Source organism: Lynx rufus, unplaced genomic scaffold, assembly GCF_022079265.1.
Source record: "Lynx rufus isolate CCGP_SWC_20201006 ecotype Redwood Valley unplaced genomic scaffold, mLynRuf1.p SCAF_1, whole genome shotgun sequence".
Taxonomy (NCBI): domain Eukaryota; kingdom Metazoa; phylum Chordata; class Mammalia; order Carnivora; family Felidae; genus Lynx; species Lynx rufus.
In genome coordinates, this window is record NW_025814823.1 from 189,818,244 (window position 1) to 189,829,859 (window position 11,616).

Below are 11,616 nucleotides of genomic sequence, written 5' to 3' on the forward strand. Positions count from 1 at the left end.
ATATACAGCAGATAGGAACAAAATTGTTTCTTGAAATTCAGTTGATAATTCATTGAACCTAAACCATGTTCTCTAATAATGTCACCAAGGGAAAGACATTGGAATCCAGTTCTGTGATCAGCTAGCCAAGGATTTTTACATGGTTGTGTTTATCAGGAATTATGAGGATTAGTGAGTTAATACATCTGAAACTCTTACAATAGTGACACAAAAATTGCTCAGTGCAGGTTAAAAATTATGAGTATGGGAATGGGAATAAATACGTCATCTTTGGGAAACCTTTGGACTGGCCCGTCTACTTGCCTTCACATTAACAACACTACTTCCAAGTAGGAGCCATTGTCATCCTGGGTGCCTTGGAAGTGACCATTATCTAAGGCAATCTTCCCAGAATCCCTAATGAGGAAGCAAGCTCAAGAAATTAAATGAATTGCCCATGAAAACTCACATCAAAGTCTAAAGGTCTCCTAAGCCTTTGCTCTCTCTATATATCAGGCTGCCTACACCCATCATTCTAGGACAAATCCAATTTTATATTAGAGCTAACGTCAATCTCAGAGGTAACCTCATGGATGCTTTGGAGTCTTCTCCCTTCTTCTAGGTTCCAGGATGAGGGACTTTCCCAGTTTATAACCAGTGTGCCATGACCCAAAAGCCCTGATACGATATGACTCCCTTGTTCACACACACATAAATACACTGAAGGGGCTTTACGAAAGACCCCATTAAAACTTCACCAAGAAATACCTTCACTTATAATAAGCATAACAAACACACCATCAGTTCATACACACTGTGAAGGGCAGGCAAAATAAACCATCTTTCAGAGGTCAGCCCAGTTTGGGCTTTCCTTTAGTACAGTGGCTTTCAACTGGGGGTGATTTTCCCCCAAGGGAACAACTGACAATATCCAGAGACAAATGGGAATGAAGGAGTGTACTACTGGCTGCTGGTGGATAGAAGTTAGGGGTGTTGCTAACATCTTACACAGCACAGGACAGCACCCTACAACAAAAAATAACCCAACCCCAAACCTAGCTATTGTCACCATTAAGAATCCCAGCTTTAGTACCTATGAAACTAAGGTGCCTCCTGTAATAGCATACACACTTCTAGCTGACATTAGGCAACTTGCTTTAACTCTCACAACCTCTTTTTGATTTGTCAATAAAATGGGGGTAATAATAATACCTACCTTACCAAATCATTGTGAGGATTGAACAAGAAGATCTATGTGAAAGCCCCAGTATAGTGTCTGTCTTGCAATGAACATATTAAACATATGAACATATTAAACAGTTGAATCTTTCATTCAGTAAATATATATTGAGTCACAAGATGCAGTGAACATAGCAGTGTGTAAAACCTTTATTGTTTCTGTGTTCAGAGAACCACAATCTACAGGGGGAGACAGACATTAATCAAAGAGTCACACAAACATGGGGCGCTTGGGAGCCTCAGTCAGTTAAGCGACTGACTCTTGATTTTGACTCAGATGATGATCTCACAGTTCATGGGATCAAGCCCCACGTCAAGCCCATGTCGAGCCCTGTGTGGGGCTCCGCAGTGATGGCACAGAGCCTGCTTGGGATTTTCTCTCTCCCTCTCTCTCTCTGCACCTCTCCCATTCACACACACACTCTCTCTCAAATTAATAAATAAACATTTAAAAAAAAGTCACACAAACAATAAAAATTGGTTGTCATTATTGCTGTTATTATTAATAAGAAAATTTCTTCCTTTTGTGGACTTCTCCATGCTTCTACTCCTAAGCCTTTTCTGTGATTTTTCTGATATAATCCAAGAAGGGCTAATACCAAAGGTGAGTGGGCTAAAAGTTTTCCATGCCCACACCAGGATGGAAGAGGAGAAAAGCTCTTTGCTCATCTGTCAGCTCTTCGGCCTCTGAGAAAAGCTGCCCCCAACTTCTAATTGCCTGCTCCCAACTCCACAGTGTCTGGGGAAGGGCACGTGATCCACAGGCAGCCCTGACACCTTGCTGTGTTGCTATAGTAAGGATGCCCTTTATTGATCAGACTTGCCTGGAGTCATGTAACTCCCCAGACTGCTGCTGGGCTCCCCAAGGGGCAGTTGGCAGGCAGCAGTGTCTCTCTGGACCAAGGCTGATCCCCAGCCCTGCCCTTTCTCCCACCCTGGACACATGAAGGCTACCCACAAAAGCACCTAATGCTTCTTTGTAGTGTCTTGTCATTCACACACTAATTTGAAGTCACAGATCAAAACCGGTTGGAGACACCAGGGAAAAGAGATTTAAAGATTCCCCGTCTTCCCTAAAGCGATACTGCAGTCCTGCATCAGCAGCCAACAAACCCCATTGTTTTCCCCAGAGGATCTCTCTCCTACCCTTTAATTTCACCACTTTCTAGAGTCTCTCCATCTTGCCAACATTTTTATTATAGGCGGTTTGACACTGTATCTTAGAAGAAGTGCAATAGGTCTGCTACCGATTAGAAAGTTGATGCCCCAAGAGGTTAACAGGCTTGCTCAAAGGTCACAGTTCTGGTTAGTAACTACATAACCCAGAGACACACCCCATTTCTCTAGTACCCTCAGAGAATTAGGCAACCAGAAGGCGTTTTCACATGGACCTTCCATTTTTTTTTTTTTATTTATTAGCTTTTTAAAAGCCAAGTTTAATACTTTTTTCCTATAAATATTTGCATAGAAATATAGGTGAGGGGTCATTATTTCTAAAAATATGGCATTAAAGTTTTCTTGCTTGCTCATGAACTCCAAATGTCATTGAATATTCATGTTTATCTATTGAACATCCACCTCCACCCCCACCCCCACCCCCACTGCTCATGTGTTGGTGATCTATGAGATCACTGTGGGTACTTGTTGGTGAGGGCGCTCAGGCAGAGTGTTCACATAATTAAGTAAAAATCATATAACAAGTCAGCAGCACTGCCAGAATCTGGGGGTTGTTGTTAATGCAAAATTCTTTCATCCCTAGAAGAAAAATATGCAGGAAGTATTCTATAGTGCTCTAGCCCATACCAGTGGAAGGCATCACTAATCAATCACAGTACACTTTCCTTTCAAACATAGATTCAGTCTCAGAATCCTTCTCAAGACCATGGTCCAAGAAGCTGTTCCCCCATCAACAAGTCCAACATAATATGTGGTGATATGGGAAAGCCTCTTGAAGCAGAGTCCATTACACATGAGACTTAAAGATAGGAGATAAGACTTAAGCAGGAGATAAGGTGGACTAGGTAGGAATTTAGGACATTGTCCCTTATCATTCACTCACCTCCTAATACCTTAGTGTGAATTAACTTACTATATTAATATGTAGAGGATAACACAAAGGAGAAAAAAAGTATAAGAAATTTCCCCCAAGGAATTATGTTTGAATAGAGGATCTGGACACCAAAAAGAAGACAGTGGGCACTGAGCACTTTGCTAGAAAGAAAGAATACTGTCAGCTAGATGAGGCTGCTGACAATCAACTGTATCAGTCAGGATTCAGTCAGAGAACTAGAACCAAGAGAAGGGATATGTATGTATGTACATATGTATATGTGTATATTATACGATGTATTACAGGAATTTAACTTTATACAATTGTGGTAGCTTGTTAAACAGACTCTGTAAAGCTGTGGTCTTCATATCTCATGCTGGATCATGGAGTCTGTAAGGCAGGCAGTAGGAAAGGGAAGATGGGCATAAAGTGAACAAAGACAAAGCTGGAAGCCACTGCATGAAATGGAGCCCACAAGGAAGAACCAAAACCTATGTAAGTTCTCATTGCTTCTGACCTACGTGGTGTGGATTTCCTGCAGAAGCACAGGTCTTTCATCATGGATCTAAACACACACAATGCCCAAGAGCTGGAAAAACTGAAGGAGAGTCCCCAAGAAGAAGGAATAGTTGGAGACCTGCCTGACTGCTGCCTCACGCAAAGGAGGCGATCCTTCAGATAAGGTACGATGTGTGAGAGCTACAGAATGGCTACTACTTCATCTCCAACCTCCAAACCTCACACAAGGAACCTCTCTGGCGGCCCACCACAACTGGATACAAAACAGGGAGGAGATTTGGGAACACGAGGTTCAACCTAGTAAGTTGTTATATTACAAAGCCATCCAACTGAAAGATGGACTAGTAATGCCAGTTCTTGCCTACTCACCAGCACCCCCTGCTACTCCTCTCCCTTCTATAACCCCACACAGCTGTGGCCATCTCTAGATACAGATGATTGGACTAGGAAAGACATTTGACCCAAGGAAAATCAATCCATGGGCTCAATGAACCATCAGTTATTCTCTCTGTCTCTCTGTCTCTCTCTCATTTGAACAAAGCACACAGAGACTCCACTGGTTAGATGTCTGAGGGGGTTTACAGAGACTGAGTAGAAGTTGACATGTCCATCCAGACCCTGTGCAAGCAGGGAGAGCTGAAGCAGAGAGGCCAGCAATAATGAGAGAGATTCTGTGACACTTGAGCAACACAAAGGCCCCTCAGTTCCTGGCTTTCTTTGAGGGGCCCAACTGTACTTTGCTTTCTGTGTAAACACATAATGGCCAACTGTAATAAAAACTCTACTTTCACCTTTATTTTTGCCAGCGGGGCTCTTTCTGGGTTTTGCAGACAATCTGTTCCTAAGTCAGAAAACCAAGGTTGAATTCAATTAGTACCTGCTTCCCAATTACCCAATTCCTCCCTAGTTATCGTATTCAGTGACACAGATAACACAAGTTAGAAGTGCTTCAATTCACATTCACAAAGATGCACCATGAAATCATAGTAACTTGGAGTAAGTGGCAGAAAAAATGAGAGCCGAAGGAGTCACGCAAACATCTCCCTCTCGTGCTGAGTGCTGGGCACATCACGTCATGTCAGCAGAGGCTTCATAAGGTAGTGAGAGGGGGGCAATTTCAACTCACTGCTACTCCTAAAGTGTGCACTTGAGAGATGGCGCTCTTCCCAGAGCTGTCAATCTTCCAGCATTCACGATCCTGAAAATCGATTTAATAGAACATTTTAAAGGAACTTTTTCAAAACTTTATGCCAAAAAGAAAAAAGAAAAAGAAAGAGCAAGGTGTTAATTGCACTTTAGAGCTTCAGGTGCTTTTCAGTCCAGGATCTCAAAGTATTTGATGAACTCTTATTTCACAAAGCCTTGCTTTACCCCTTAGTGGGAACAGATCAGTATTGTTGAGTTCATTTTACAATATGGAGAAACTGAGGCCCTACTCAAAAAAGACGAGAATGTCACTGCTTCCAATTTTTGACTTCAAGAGGAATTAAGGGGAAAATGTGGCTCATTTAGATCATAGGCTTTGTAATTGCCTCAGATTAAGATATCATGTCATGCATATTTCAGTTGCAAATACTCTACTCAAGATGTCAAGTTTCACTGGCCAGTATGCCATTGCCACAAGATTGGAAACATGCAGGCAGCTAATAGCCCACATCCTTACAATTCTACAAACAAAAATGGAAAGAAAGTGCATTTATCCAAGCTTCTTTTTTCTAAAAATCTCAAGGAAGAATTCTGACTGAGTGGTTTGGGTTTGCATGCCCACACTGGACCAATTGCTGAGGTTAGAGAGATGCATACTGTGATTGGCCAGGCCTAGGCCACATGTGTCACCCCTCATGACCAATGGGAGCATGGAATACCACCAGAAAAAGAAGATTAGCCAAGATATAACCAGCAGAGGAATTGCGGCCTGAGCAGCCATCCCAAACTGTGTCTTCAATAAACCTTCTACCTCAGCAAAAAGAGGTAGCCAAATGCACACATCTTATCTTCTCCCTGTCTTAAGCCCTCTAATATAAAGATGACTTGGCCCTAAATCTTTGTGTGTGCACACACTTGATATCTTAGGGTAAAATCTTAGCAGAGGCACACCTGGGTCAAATGATACTCACATTTTTTTAGGGTTTTGATCCTCTTTGCTGACCTGCTTTTTGGAAAGGGGGTACAAATTTACATCCCTACCAGTGTGTGGATGTATTATCATTATTATTTTTATCTGATTCCTAAAGAAAAGTCAAACATACCATAAAATGGCCAATAGGAGACAGAAAAGAGTAGAAGGAAAAGATCCAAATAAATTACCACTTAAACAATCAAGATTAGAGCTGAGAAATGTTTGTCCTGATGAGGTATGAATGAAATCTGGCAAAAGATAGATGATGCTGGATCCTTATCTATGAGCAACGGCCATGACCTTTCAGAATCAGGCAGCAATGTGAATAAGAAGTGTCCCTCATGTCAGGCAGCTGAGCATTTAGAAGTAGCTGGCCATGCATAGCTTACTTCCCCAGTCTCCTCTGACAAGAAAACCAGATGAACTCCCGGCAGCATGCAGATGGGATTATGTTTCTCATGTTTCTCAAAGATCACAACCCATTGAAGCCAGGGCAACGCACCTGTCAGAGGCAGACTCTGCCCCATAACTGCCCCGATGAACTGTGGGCTAATTGCCACTGGCAAAAATAATCTCCACAGATTCCAGCAGGCATCATAAATAACAAGGGGCTCTGTGACAGTGCATTATGACAAGGTCTCAATCGCTCTTATCTTTTACTAGAGTGGAGCTTGTGCATTTGTGTTACTAATGAATCTTTCTCATTTGTGCAAGTGATGTTTCCATTTGACAATGACATGAACATAAAGCGGAGGTTTATGGAGGTTAATTTACTCCATTGTGAGAGGTTCATTATTTAACCTGACGTTGAGGACAAAACAATGTAGCTTAATAGATGACAAATAGAAATTAGTTGTGATGAATTTTGCCATTTAATTCTAGCAGGCTTACTGACTGTTTGCCATAAACATGGCAAGAAAGCAGGAGTTAAACTCTCTGTGGGCGGGGTTTGCTCCCGCTGCTATTTTCAGGGTACCATGCAAGGATCAGGAAACCTTCATTGGGAGGGTCTATTGGAAACAAGTGATGTCCAGTTACACAAAAGACTCTGGAGCCCTATGGTAATGCCCTGTCATTTGGTCATGTTTTACTGGATTGCTTTTCTTTAACACCAGATAAACAATTGACCTACAAGCCTAGACACTAGAAGTCGTATTGAATTTTGATAGATGTTAGCATTAGCATCTAAAGCCCTATACTTGTGCCTTTTTTTTCTTTCACATGAAGGTAGCTGAGCAATAACAGGAATGAGCTATAATTCTACAGTCAGAGCTTATGTTTGAATTCCAGACCAACCAGTCAGTAACTAGATGGTTTTCCTAGTTAGTTATTCAGCTTTTCCTCACCTCAGTTTCCTCAACCATAGAATGAGAATGATAATAGTATTTACCTCATATTATAGATCAGGATGGGATTCTGGGGTAGGAGAGGTACATACAACTTGGAATTTATATGGAGTCAATGTTCTTGAATAATGGTTAGAAATTCAGCCATTTTTTATTTTTTTCCCCTCCATCAAGACATACTATCTGCAAGAAAACCAGGATATGTCATTTACACCATCATACAATCAGTGTGCTCCATGCCCCAAAGGTACCTGCATTTGTACATGCCTTTTCACCATAGAGAGAAAGACTGTCCCCAGGTTAAGGAATTTTAAGTCCAACTGATTGGGTCAAGAGGGAAAGAAAGGAAAAGAACATTTTAGGCAAAATGGACAGCCTAAGCAAGGCTCTGTATTAGTAAGGAGTATGGGAAATAAAGAAATTCAGTATATTCAGACCACAGCAATCCAGAAGGTCATGTAGGAGAAATAGGCAGGGCCAAGACTTTGCAGACCTTTGAAGGCCAAGGTGAAGAGTTCTTGTCTTCACCCAAAGAGCAATGAATGACTGGAACGCCAATGTCCTAACCAGAGTTATAACCTGTTTAGACCTATTTTAAACAGATTAACTCTGGAATTATATGCAAAATAGCTTGGGAAGCAGGCAAGAGTAGATGCAGTCAGACCAGACTGGAAGGTATTGCAGTGGCCCAGACAAAGATGACACTGACTTTAGATGAAGTGCTGGTAGATAAAGAGAAGTAGAAAGATTTGATAAATGTGTAGGAGGTAAAATTAACTGGAATCGGCAATGGATTGGATACGGGGATAAAGAAGAAGGGGGTATCCCTGATGACTTGCATGAGTCACTGAGCCCAGCACCCTCATTTAGAAATAAAAGAATGAGCCTCAAGGAGAGTGCATTGATTTTCCAAAAATCAACATATGCCTATTAGTGACAGAGTTCATAACATGTGCTACGTGTATATGGCATCTATACATATGATACATACACATAAGAGAGAAACAGAAAAGGTATTTGTGTGTGTACTCTGTGTTGATACACATGTATCTAGGATATATTTATATAAACTAAAACTTTGAGCACTATTTTATCTCTAAATAAAAGTTAGAAATCCTATGCTCACCTCCTATCTCTATAAACTGCATCCCTGTGACATATTACTCATATTCTGTGCTTGTTTTTCTAAGCTGCAGAGTATATATACAACCCTCTATATACTTTCTTTTATCTATCCACTGTGTGGCCACCTCTTTTTTATTGTTATTCTGGCTTCTATTCAATTTATTAGCTTGTGGTCTATGAAAGCATATTTTAATAATTTTGAAGGAATCTTTTCATCATGGAAGCTTGTCTAAAGAAGGCCTGGAATAATCAGTATTTCAGATTTTTAGTACACTCCAGCCCCTTCCCCCACCACACACACATACTCATATATGTTTTGCTATTTTAAAGAAAGAGATTTAACAGCCATAAGGCACTTTTAAAAATAACATTCACATCTGGGCTGACCACCTGTATGCCAAAATTTAGCTTGATGTTAATTAAAACAGGCATGTTATAAACCTCAGGAAATGGCAGCTGACCCCTAACTATGAATGTAATGCTATAATAATACGTAGTAAAAATAAGACATTTTGAGGCTGTTGCCCAAACCACTCATGCATTAAAATTCTCACCACTGTATACTCTGCGAGAGGACGGGTAAATCAACTGCAGAAGTGGTCCAACCAAAAAATAATGATAACAATTCGAAGAGTAAGAGCCATTCATTCATTCAACAGATGGCTGTCCTGGACAGACATCAGAATTCTGCCTCATGAGGAAGATTCTGTGTGGAGTTTGGAAGATTGATTGGCTCTATCCTGCCAGATACAATAATAGTATCAATTCAGCTGGTATTTATTGAACACTTTACTACGTGTCTTAACCGAGATGATTTCATTTAATCCTAACCCTCCAAGGTAGGTGCCATGATTATCCCCATTTTACAGATGATGAAACTAAGGCTTAAAAGATTTATTTACCCTCAATGGGTGGTACAGTGGCAGAGCTGGGACTGGAATGCAGGCCATATGATCCCATGGCCACAGAAGCCTGCCCTCACTCCTGCTTGGACCTGTTCCATCTGTAAACTCACCCCATTCGTTTCATACCCACCCACGACTGACCTCCTGCATTTTCTACCGCCTCCTTTCCTGATCCTTTTTTGTCACTTTACTCCCATGTGACCCCAGAGCCTCTCCCATTTCCTTTTCACTCTCCCATCAGCCCACTCATTTGAAGCCACTTCTCTTAATTGCCTCTGACACCCAGGCATTTGACAACTCAGCTTTTGCTCTGCTTTTCATTTGATCCAGCTATTTGCCACTGCCTCTGAATGCTAAAATTGTCCTCTTTCTCCTTGCACCTTAAATTTTTGCTTCATAAAGCAGGGTATTGGAAATTTGCATTTTAGGACATGTATATATAGAATGCAACTAGGTAGAGTAACATATATTTATCTGCAACTGGATATTAGAATACACAGACACTGGCACTTAAAAAACAAAACAAACCAGGATTCTCTATTGTACAAACTACATTGTCAGGAGTGCCCACTGGCACAGTCATGAATAGCACTTGAAGTGGTAAGTCTAAGTTCATGTCTAAAATTTCCATATTCTCTTCCAAATGTGAACTTTAAAAAACTTTAGGGGCACCTGGGTGGCTCAGTCAGTTGAGCATCCAACTTCAAGTCAGGTCATGACCTTAACAGTTAGTGGGTTCAATCCCCACGTTGAACTCTGTGCTGACAGCTGGGAACCTGGACCCTGCCTCAGATTCTGTGTCTCCCTATCTCTCTGCTCCCCCCCCCACTCATGTTATGTCTCTCTCTCTCTCATAAATAAATAACATTTTTTAAAATAAATAAATAATAAAAAGATTTAAAAACAAACTGTGAAATTCAACTGTATTGCAGTTTCTGAAGCTATAATCATGGTTATACAAGGTATACAAGAGTCACTGAATCCACTGGATATACAATATGCAACAAGATTTGACCAAACTCTGTCCCATAGGACCTCTAAGGCTTTAGGTATACTAGTTTGGATGCCAACTTTGAGTCAGAAATATCAAGGTTTTGTTCACATCTCCACACTTACTCACTAAGTTAATTTGGACAAATCATTTAATTTCATCGTGCCTTGGTAAATAATCTTTTTTTTTTTTTTTTAATTTTTTTTTTCAACATTTATTTATTTTTTTTGGGACAGAGAGAGACAGAGCATGAACGGGGGAGGGGCAGAGAGAGAGGGAGACACAGAATCGGAAACAGGCTCCAGGCTCTGAGCCATCAGCCCAGAGCCTGATGCGGGGCTCGAACTCACGGACCGGGAGATCGTGACCTGGCTGAAGTCGGACACTTAACCGACTGCGCCACCCAGGCGCCCCTTGGTAAATAATCTTAAAATGTGAATGATTAAATAGAACCTTCCCTGTAGAATTCTGATGAGAATCAAATGAGAGAATACATTTAAAATGCCTAATCTAGGATGCACACAAAAAATGGTATCATGTTGTTATTAATACCAACTCTTTACAGGGGCACCTGGGTGGCTCAGTTGGTTAAGCGTCTGACTTCAGCTCAAGCCATGACCTCACAGTTCATGAGTTGGAGCCCCACATCGGTCTCTGTGCTGACAGCTCGGAGCCTAGAGCCTGCTTTGGATTCTGTGTCTCACTCTTTTTCAGCCCCTACCCTGCTTGCACTCTGTCTCTCTTTCTCAAAAATAAATAAACATTTAAAAATTAAAAAAAAAAATAGCAACTCTTTACAGTTGTTGCTCTTATCCTAGAAGTAGCTGCAGTAGTGTTTGCTGCAACAGCACATCCAAGTTCTGTACTTGGGAAATTCTGACTACTCCTTCCTTCTTCAGCCATACCAAACTGCAATTACCCCCAAACACCATAGTGTTTCACGTCTCCTGTGTCTTTTTATATATTATTCTCTTTTCCTGGAAATTTCAGTCCCCTATAAACTGGCCTAATGAAGTCCAAATCACTGTCTGAATCACAGATCAAATATTTGCAGTGATGTGAAGTTCACCCCAACTCCTCAAGACAGCCCTGAATATTCCTTATCCCACTTTTCTTAGAAGTGTCTCCCTACTAAACTGAGCTGGTGTAGAACAGGGACTATATTTTATTTTATTTTTGGTGCTATATTTCCAACACCCAGCATAGTGGCTGGTGTACTGTAGAGACATATGTAGAAGCTTTGGCACCAAGGAACAGAACACCGCACCTAAAGCTGCCTTAGCATTAAGGAAGCATGTCGTCTCATACAACATCAAGTACAGAGGCAGGGTGGGACCCAGGGC